The sequence below is a fragment of the Portunus trituberculatus genome, chromosome 40 (assembly GCF_017591435.1).
Source record: "Portunus trituberculatus isolate SZX2019 chromosome 40, ASM1759143v1, whole genome shotgun sequence".
Lineage (NCBI taxonomy): Eukaryota > Metazoa > Arthropoda > Malacostraca > Decapoda > Portunidae > Portunus > Portunus trituberculatus.
The window spans coordinates 8,497,887-8,507,500 of NC_059294.1; the positions used below are offsets into that span (position 1 = coordinate 8,497,887).

Below are 9,614 nucleotides of genomic sequence, written 5' to 3' on the forward strand. Positions count from 1 at the left end.
CCTTTTCTTCACCTTTCCTCTTTGCTCCATTTTCTCCCCTTTACCTTAACTCTTCCTACCCTTTGCACTCACTTCTATCTCCTTCCATCGTAGCCCTCCCTCATGTCCTACCCCTTCTTCTAACCCTCTTCCCTTTTCTCCCTTTTCCTTTCAGCGGGCACAACCTCGCTACCTGAGAGGGGCTCGCGGCACCACTAATGAGCGGAGAATGAGAGTCAAACATTACAGTATCTCACCGCTTAAACTGGTTACCTTATTTTATTGGACACCTCGCCATAACATATTGGATACTCGCCGCCTTAACTATGCTTTTAGGCAAATTGCATCTATTGTAGGCGAAGTTTATGGCATGTGAACCGTATTTTCTTCTCCTGCTCTCTCACCCACCCAACATATTCTCTCTCTCTCTCTCTCTCTCTCTCTCTCTCTCTCTCTCTCTCTCTCTCAGTAGTTACAACACTGCTGTTTTCATTATATGTCTATTGCTGTTTTATTTTGCTTCTTTTCCTGCTTCCTTTGTTTGCATCACCACCACCACCACCACCACCACCACCACCACCATCATCATCATCATCATCATCATCATCATCACCACTACCACCATCTTCATCACTGACAGCTAGAATATAACTTTTCCTTTGCCTTTCCATTTCTCAGCTTTTCTTTATTTCTATTCTATGCAATAAGCACACTCCTTCCTTGCATGAATGAAGTCGTTTTTTAGCGCCTTCTTCTGCATCCCTTCAGGACAAGGAAGGTTCACACAGAAGGAAGGTTTTAGTCACTTTGATACTGGAAGCTTGGAAGGTATAGAGGAGGAGGGAGTAGTGGGAGGAAAGGGGAGGTGGTCTTGTCTTCTTAGTGTTGGTGGGAAAAGTTCTTGCACTCTTTCTGTCTCTGTCTCTCTGTCTTTGGATCTGCATCAGTTACTTTCCAAGGTGTTTTTTTGAGGTTCCCGTGTGCGTGTGTTCCCGTCTTGTGTAATTCTTGCTTGGCTCTCTCTGTTGTGTGAGATATTGTGTTTGTTTCAGTTAGTTTGCAGCGGCGTTGATAGATGGTGCTTATTTATGTGTTGAACCTGCTCCTGTCCCCCGTGTGTGTGTGTGTGTGTGTGTGTGTGTGTGTGTGTGTGTGTGTGTGTGTGTGTAAACTATATAAGAACACGTGTCATTATTTCTCCTTTCTTCCTTCGTTTTTTTTTTCTTATCCGCTTCAATCTTTTTTTTCTTTCTTATTCTTACATCTTTTCTTTTATTTTCTTCTCTTCTCTTCTCTTCTCTTCTCTTCTCTTCTCTCTCTCTCTCTTCTCTTCTCTTCTCTCTCTCTCTCTCTCTCTCTCTCTCTCTCTCTCTCTCTCTCGCTTCCTTCATCGTACATCATAATGATTTGCTTTCCCTCAGAGTTTTCTCCGCTCATATTTCTTATTTGCTTTGATAAATTTTTCACTAAGCAAACGAAAGCCTTCTATGAGAGAGAGAGAGAGAGAGAGAGAGAGAGAGAGAGAGAGAGAGAGAGAGAGAGAGGTAAAAAAATCGCACGCAATGATATTAATTGAGGGAAAACATGAAGTGATGAGGACAGTGACAGGTTGTGCTCTCATCAATTGCCTTGCTAGTGACGCAGCGGGATCACGTGGCTCTCGCTGCAGCGCCGCCTGTCGACACCTGGGCAGAATTCCATTAGTTCTCTCTCACGACAATTGATATCGAACGGAAGGGTAGAGAGGAAAAAAACAACAACAGCAACCAGTGTAAACATCGATAAATCCCGTGCGTTAGTGTTTATTTGTTTATTTCTCTCTGTGTGTGGATTATTTGATTAATTCTCCGGCTGGGTATGCTTTTATTTATTATTTTTTTTTGGGGGTGCGGGAGGGCGGCGAGAAGTGGGTCACGATATGGATGGGCCGCGACGCAGATTGTACAAAGCGCTCCATAGAAACACACGCACTTACAGGTTTCTATAACTAACATACGTATACACCTTAATGTCTAAATACTATATATATACACATTTTTAGCATATAATAGCTGTACCTTTACGTTACCAGGAAAAATTTAGGTGAAACTGAACCAAATGTGTGTTTGTTCAAATAGTACCTATCCATCCATCCATCCATCCGTCCACTTATCAATACATAGGTACTTTTTATACATATATAGATGTACACATACATGCGTACATCCATCCTTCATCTATCTATCCATCCATCCATCCATCCATGCATCCATACACACATACATACACACATACAAACAACTTACTACAATTGGAACCACACAAGCAAAACAACCTCTGCGTTCCGCCACCATATAAACAAATCTTATTTTTTGAGACATGCATTACTTGGCACCTCGTAAAGCCTGCCACCCTCTCTGTAATGGAAAAAAAAATATAAATAAATAACATCTTTCATTATTTACTAATTACAAAAAAACACATACCGTGGACTTTTTTTCCGTTGACCCAATACATAACAGTAACCTGTCCAGCCGGCACACACCTGCAAAATAAATGCAACAAAAACGAACACAACTAGCAAAGCGAGGCGGAATGGCGTAAAGAAGAGGACAGTAACACAGGAAGGAAACACAACCTATGTTTACGTGTAGCACCTTTTATGGCCGTCTCTAATTTCACCTGAGCCACGTAGATCACGGCGGCGCTGACACATGGCGACACGAGCGACACTTAGCACCGTTTTATATGATATATTCCCGCCATTTATTACTTTATGAGTCCAACTTTTTAACGCCTTTTGTTTTATCTCGGCTCTGAAGCAACGTCGACGCTAGTTGGTTGGCTGAATGGCTGAATGGCTGGCTGGATGAATGGCTGGCTGGATGAATGTATGTTAAGCTGCCTGACTAGCTAACCGAGTGGCTGGCTGGCTGGCTGGCTGGCTGAATGAATGGCTGACTGGATAAATGTTAAGCTACCTGGCTGGCTGAACTGAGTGGCTGGCTGGCTGGCTGGTTGGCTGAGTATGGGTGGATAGTTGGATGATTCTCTGGCTGTATTTAAATGTATGAGTGTTCGGTTGACTGGCTGGTTAACTTCACGAGTGTTTCGCTATAGCTGTCTATCTGATTGGGACTTCTGGCTGGTGGCTTTTGTCTACCTGGATGAGTGTCTAGTTGGCTGAGTGGCTGGCTGGCTGACTGGCTCTCTCGCTACGTTGAGTTCCTCGTTACTCCTGCTGCTGTCGTCTGCATGTGTTTGTTGATTGCGTGTTTTCTGTGTGTTTTTTCATAATTATTACTGCATTAATTGGGCTCCGATCTCAATTTGTGTTTCTCTTTGTGTGTGTGTGTGTGTGTGTGTGTGTGTGTGTGTGTGTGTGTGTGCGTGTGTGTGTGTGTTGAAATACGTCCAGGCAATGCATTAGGCTTTAAAAAACATCAGGGTTACACCTAAAGCCGACAACCAGGTTATATCAGCGTGATATACTACGTAGGAAGGAGAAGGAGGATACGAAGAGGAAAGGAGGTGGAGGAGAAGGAAGAAGAAAAAAAGATGAGGAAGAGGAAGAGGATAGTAGTGTAAATTGGATGAGTAGAAGGAGGGGGAAGAAAGACGATGTAGTAAGCTGGAAAGGGTTAGACAGAGGAAAGTGGAAAAAATAGGAAGGTAGGGAGAGAAAAGCATGGAAAGGAGAAGGAAGAGGAGGAATTAATGTATTTAGTAGGAGGAATAGGAGGAAATAAGGAAATGAAAATGAAAGGGTAGGAGAGACAGAGAGAAAGAGAAAGAGAGACAGACAGACAGACAGATAGGAAGGTAGGGAGAGAAAGGCATAGAAAGGAAGAGGAGGAGGAATTAATATGTTTTAATAGGAAAGAATAGGAAGAAATAGAGAAATGAAAATGAAAGGTAGAAGAGACAGAGAGAAAGATAAAGATACAGACAGACAGACATAAGCCCCTAATACCTTAACACACCAAGCTTTTCTCTCCGCCTCTCCACACATCTCTACATCAACTATATCTTTCTCTCCTCATTTCCCTTTCTCACCCCTTCCATTCCCCACCCACACCCCTCTACCATAATCCCTCACGACCCCCTACCCGTACCATTAACCCTGCCCACCCGACCCAGCCTTACGCACACATGGTCTGCTAGTACCCAGCTCTCCCCCACCCTCCGCCAATCACTCATCAGCACGCACGCGTAAATCACCAGTGCTCAGGAACGGTGGAGTGAAAAATAATGGAGGATTATGAAGAAACTTGTCATTAGGTAAACGCGTCGCATATCATTACTAGGGAGAGAGAAAAATATATAGAGAGAGAGTAAAATAAAGTACATCGCGCAGTTATTCATCTTTCACCTCGGAATTCTACGTAATTTTCACGAGAGCTGACTGACTAGAAAACAATAACAGGAAAAAGAAATTGTACAGTACGTATAAAAGAATAAATCTGAATATAACTTATTACGTAAACTTGTCTCTTGTAATTTTGCGACTGTGCTGCAGTAAAGTATCGGTCGAGTGCGAACACTGCAGACTAATAACTTGTCTTTTGGAATTAGAGACAACATAGAAATAGAAACGAGAGAGAGAGAGAGAGAGAGAGAGAGAGAGAGAGAGAGAGAGAGAGAGAGAGAGAGAGAGAGAGAGAGAGAGAGAGAGAGAGAGAGAGAAAACAAGAGAACGAGAGAGAGAACGAGGGAGCAAGAGGGCGAGAACAAAAAGCGAGAGAAACTAACAAAACAACTACAAAGAAAAAACAGAACGAAAAAAAAAAAACACTCCAAGAATATCACTAATTCATAAATAAGGACACTAGAGAAAGAAATAATAAAAAACGTAATAATAGCAGCAAACACCCATGACTCAGCTAGCATAATAATCACCCTTGTAACAGTGACCGGGGGAGCAGAGACCAGCATATCACAGCGGGAGGAGAGGGTGGGGAGGCGGCGCGGCGAGGTGAGGGGAGGCAGGTGGGTGGGAAGGAAGAGAGGGGCGGTGGCTCAGCTGTTCGGGTGTTGAGGGTGTTGAGAGAGGCGCGCCCCACGATACTAAGTGTTGACCCTGAAGGATAATGAGGCTGTAACGAGATTGAGGGTCGTTTTCCCCTCGTCAGGAATTAGTTATACCTGCAGAAAGGGAGAGAGAGAGAGAGAGAGAGAGAGAGAGAGAGAGAGAGAGAGAGAGAGAGAGAGAGAGAGAGAGTGTGTGAGAGAGTGTGTGTGTGTGTGTGTGTGTGTGTGTGTGTGTGTGTGTGTGTGTGTGTGTGTGTGTGTGTGTGTGTGTGTGTGTGAGAGAGAGAGAGAGAGAGAGAGAGAGAGAGAGAGAGAGAGAGAGAGAGAGAGAGAGAGAGAGAGAGAGAGAGAGAGAGAGAGAGAGAGAGAGTGTGTGTCCTTCATCCTTCAGTATCTACTTCTGCAAAGGTAAAAAAGAAAAATGACAGGGAGAGTAAGAGGGAGAAGAGTACACTGCCTCACCTCGATTCTGAGACTCTTAAGAGCTTGAGGGATCCAGAAGTGAGCAAATCCCTGAGTATTTCGTGGGCTTGTCAGGTGCGCCGGTCCTGTACACTCTGTTACTACCAGGAAGCAAATGAAGGGCTGGGATGATTGGGACCGTGTGTGTGTGTGTGTGTGTGGCTGGATGAGTGAGTGTGTCGAGAAGAGGATGCATGCTTGTATGTGTGTGTGTATGAATGCATGTTCCTCTCTGGTTTTTGTTACTGAAATAGCGCTCCATACCTGTCCTCTCCTCTCCTCTCCTCTTCCCTCTTTTCTCCCCTCTCCTCTCCCCTCTCCTCTCCTTTCTCTTTCCCTGCTCCTGTGTCCTTTTCTATTCTTTTTTTTTGCTTGCTTTTGTTTCGTGTTGATGTGTTGTGGTTGTCATTGTTGTTGTTGTTGTTGTTTGTTTTTGTTGGTGGTGGTGATGGTGTTGGTGGTTGAGGTGGTGACAACGGCGGTGGTGATTTTTTTTCTAGTTTTTAGTTTTCATTTTTTTTTGTGTTGGTGTATTTGCTGTTATTTTTTTGTTTTTTGTTCTCTCTCCCCTTCTTCCCTTTCTCCTCTTATGTGTCTTCACCTCTTCGTCCTCTTCCTCCTATTCCTCCTCCTCCTCCTTCATGACTACGATTATGATCCTCTTATTTACTTTTCCTTTCCTTCTTTATCATCCTTTTCTGCTGCTGCTTCTTCTTTTTCTCCACAACCATTCATCGTCTGGATTGCGTCCTTTTCATCTCGCAGCGTCTTCTTACTTCTTTTTTCTCTCTGACGCAACCTGGAAATAAAAAAAAAGGAAGGACTGATGATGATGAAAAGCAAGGACGAGATGAAAGAGGAGAAAGAGTAAAAGAAACAGGAGGTGGAAGAAGAAGAAGAAGAGTAAAGGAAGGGCGCAATAACAGTACAATAATTAAATATAATGACACCTATACTTAGTAATGGGAGAATGAAAGTATGACAGGAGTGGTGAAAAATACAGGGAGAGTAACTAATGGTGAGGAGTGAAGAGAAACAGAGGGAAGGAAAGAAAGACAGCGATATAATAAAGGAGAGACGTAGAGAAAAGAAAGAATAAGTAGAATTGTGCCGTTGATGACTGTAGAAGGAAGGAAAGCTTATTTAGGAGAGGAGAGCAAACCAAAAGTGCACTTAGAGGAACAGGGAACGACGGGGTAAAAGGAAAAGCATTTGGAAGCAGCGGTGAATTTAGGTTGAAAAATGAAAGAATGAGCAGGGAAAACGAGGCAAGGGTGAGAGGGACACACACACACACACACACACACACACACACACACACACACACACACACACACACACACACACACACACACACACACACACACACACACATACACACAAGTACAAGTCAACAAACGGATGTGCATAGTTGATACACATCCACTGAAATATACATGCATACATACATTCATATATACATACATATAGACATACAAACAGATAAATAGGTAGCAGACTGATGAATAGATAGCAGGTAGAGAGAAAATAAACGAAAAATAAACATATAAAGATAGATGGATACACTAGAACTTACATACACATACACACACACACACAGACAGTTAAGCAAAAGAAGAGGAGGAGGAGGAAGACGAAGAGAAGGAAAAAAAAAGCTAAAACTAAACGCATAAAGGTACATAAACCTGACAAAAAGTAAAGAAACACTGTAACTCCGAAGCCTTGCATGCCGGGAGCTTTCATTGCAGAGCAGCATCTAGTGAGAGGGAAGCTCCATTGGCAGAGTTTGGGTGGCAATTAGGACATTCTCTCAGGTATGGCGTGGGCGAGGAAGAGGGACCAAGAAGGTTGAAGCGAGCGAGGCGGAGGGAAGGGAGAACCGAAAAGAGTAAAGATGTGTGCCGGTAGGAGGGAGAAGAGCGCGCAGGAAAAGGGAAAAAGGGAGGAGGGAGGCGACATCTGAACGCTGGCTATTGAGGTTACAAAAGGAACATTTACGAAAAGTTTGAACGAGAGGAGAGATTGGAAGACTGGAGCGGAGAAGGGTCATGGAAAGGGGAGGGAAAATTAAGGGAAGGAAGTGGGGTGCCTCTTTTTTTCCCTAAGGGAGAAGGGGAGTAAAGAACAGTCGGGAAGTGCGGCGAAAGAGAAGTGGAAGTGAAAAAAAAAATAGTGAAGTGGTGATAAAGAAAACTAACTGGGAGGTGTGAGAGGCAGGAGGAATTGGCAGGTAAGATTAAAACCAGGATCTTTGTGCGTTTGTGTAAGAAGGAAAGGAGAATTCTCTTTGTTACGGTAAAGAAAAGTGGGATAAATTGAGGAAGAAAAGAAAAGTACGTGGGGTTCATATAAGGCGGAGAGGAGAGATATAAATTGTATATGAAAAGAGAGCGGGAGTTATTTCAAAGGGAAGTAAAGTACGCGTTTCAGAAGACCGAGGAGAAAGATAAGGGTGAGGCAGTTAAGTAGGTTGGAAAAATGGGGGCAGAAATGTAAGGTAAATTATTTGACAAGGAAGCCGAACATTTTTACTTGGAAGTAGAAATGAGGTGGTCATCCTTGGAGATCAAAACACTTGTCCTCTAAGAGACTTCTCGAGATTTTTCCTTCCCTTCAGAACTCTGGGGTCGCTGCCGTGGCCTCTCACTTCGCAGCCTGATTCCTTAACCTCCGAGGATCTACTTTTGAGTCTCAACCCTTCCCTCTCTACCATCACCACCATCACTACCACCATTCTCCTCATTCCCCCTGTCTTCCAAATTATACTTACTACGTGCATCTTTGTGTATCTGATAACGACATAATGACAGTAACAGTTCTACAATAACAGTAACTTTTAGGGAGAGTGTTGCGAGCCTGAACAAGTAAGGAATAATAGCACAGCCTCAAACTTCAGGCGAGGTCATTTTCTTCGGAATAAAGTGTGTGAGGTGCTCATAGCAGACTCTAGAATACCATGACGGAGTGGCGGCCTGGAGGGCACTGGGGTGGAGTGGCGGGGAAGGCGCTCCTGTCACGCCGCTAGCTGCACCTTGAACCGGTGAAGCACAAAGGCTCGGCACACCAGGTGGGCGGCTTCTCTTACTCTGTTTAGTAGAGCGTGGTGTGCTGCCTGGGGATACTGATTCCTCACGGGTATGTCTCCTCCCACCTAAGTCCCCGCGCCCCTGATCTCCACAGAGACAGCTGTGTCCACCGTGGATGCTCGTCATGTCTGTCAGGGCCTGGTGTCGCGGTGATACACTCAAGGGCCACCTGCCGCTGCTGCCAGTGTCCTGTGTGCACCCGCCGCCCCCACGCCTGTTATAGATGAGGTCAGTGCCTGGAGCGTCCCCGAGACGTGTCTGTCATTGAGAATGTCCTCAACACGGCACACGTAACTCGCCACCTTTTTTTAGACATTTCCGAGTTATGAGGGTCTGTGGCTGTGTTGTTTTCCTTTGTATTCTGTTTTTTGTCCTTTACTTTTTCTTTCCTTTTCCATCTCTTTCCCCATTTCTCCTCCTCCTCCTCCTCCTCCTCCTCCTCCTCCTCCTCCTCCTCCTCCTCCTCCTCCTCCACCTCCTCCTCCTCCTCCTCCTCCTCCTCCTCCTCCTCCTCGTGGAAATCTGTGCAATACGTTGAGGAGGTACCTTGTAATTTCCTGTAATTAATGTAATATCATAACCTGCCTTAATAACCCCATTGAGGCACTTCGCCGCTCTGCCTGCAGACACTCTTTGCGTACATTCTTGTTTCATCTAATATGCAAATGTGCTGCTCCGGTTTTTTATGTAATTATTCTTCCGTTTTCCTGCTCCAAACTCAGGGTGTCTTATTTTTCCCCCAAAGTTAAACAGGTAGAATTATCATGCCTGCAGGTTTTCTTGGCCGTGTGTTTTAATCAAGTCGGCACGTGTACCTGTCTTACCCCTCATTCTCACCCTCTCGGTCTTCTCCCTTACTCTCCCTCTGCCAATCTCCCTCACTCGTATAGTTTGCGTGAATTTCCCTGCCTGCTTGTCTACTTGTCTTCTTGTCTGTCTTGTTTGCCGCTATCCTGCTTGTTTTCCTGCTTCCCAACCATTCCCTTTCTATAGACACTCATTCTACATACCTTGCTTCTCTGGCTTCTTACTGTACAAGCTTTCCTCAATAACCCGAATTACTTTTACATACATTTT

At 44.5% G+C, this 9,614-nt stretch overlaps 1 long non-coding RNA gene across 1 annotated transcript in view; it reads left to right on the plus strand.

Moving 5' to 3' along the window:
• The first annotated feature begins 8,405 nt into the window (after nucleotides 1–8,405).
• LOC123516325 overlaps nucleotides 8,406–9,614 on the plus strand; it is a 7,484-nt gene continuing 6,275 nt past the window's right edge. The window contains exon 1 of the long non-coding RNA XR_006678164.1: nucleotides 8,406–8,765. This is a non-coding gene — a long non-coding RNA (uncharacterized LOC123516325). The remainder of the gene's footprint in view (nucleotides 8,766–9,614) is intronic.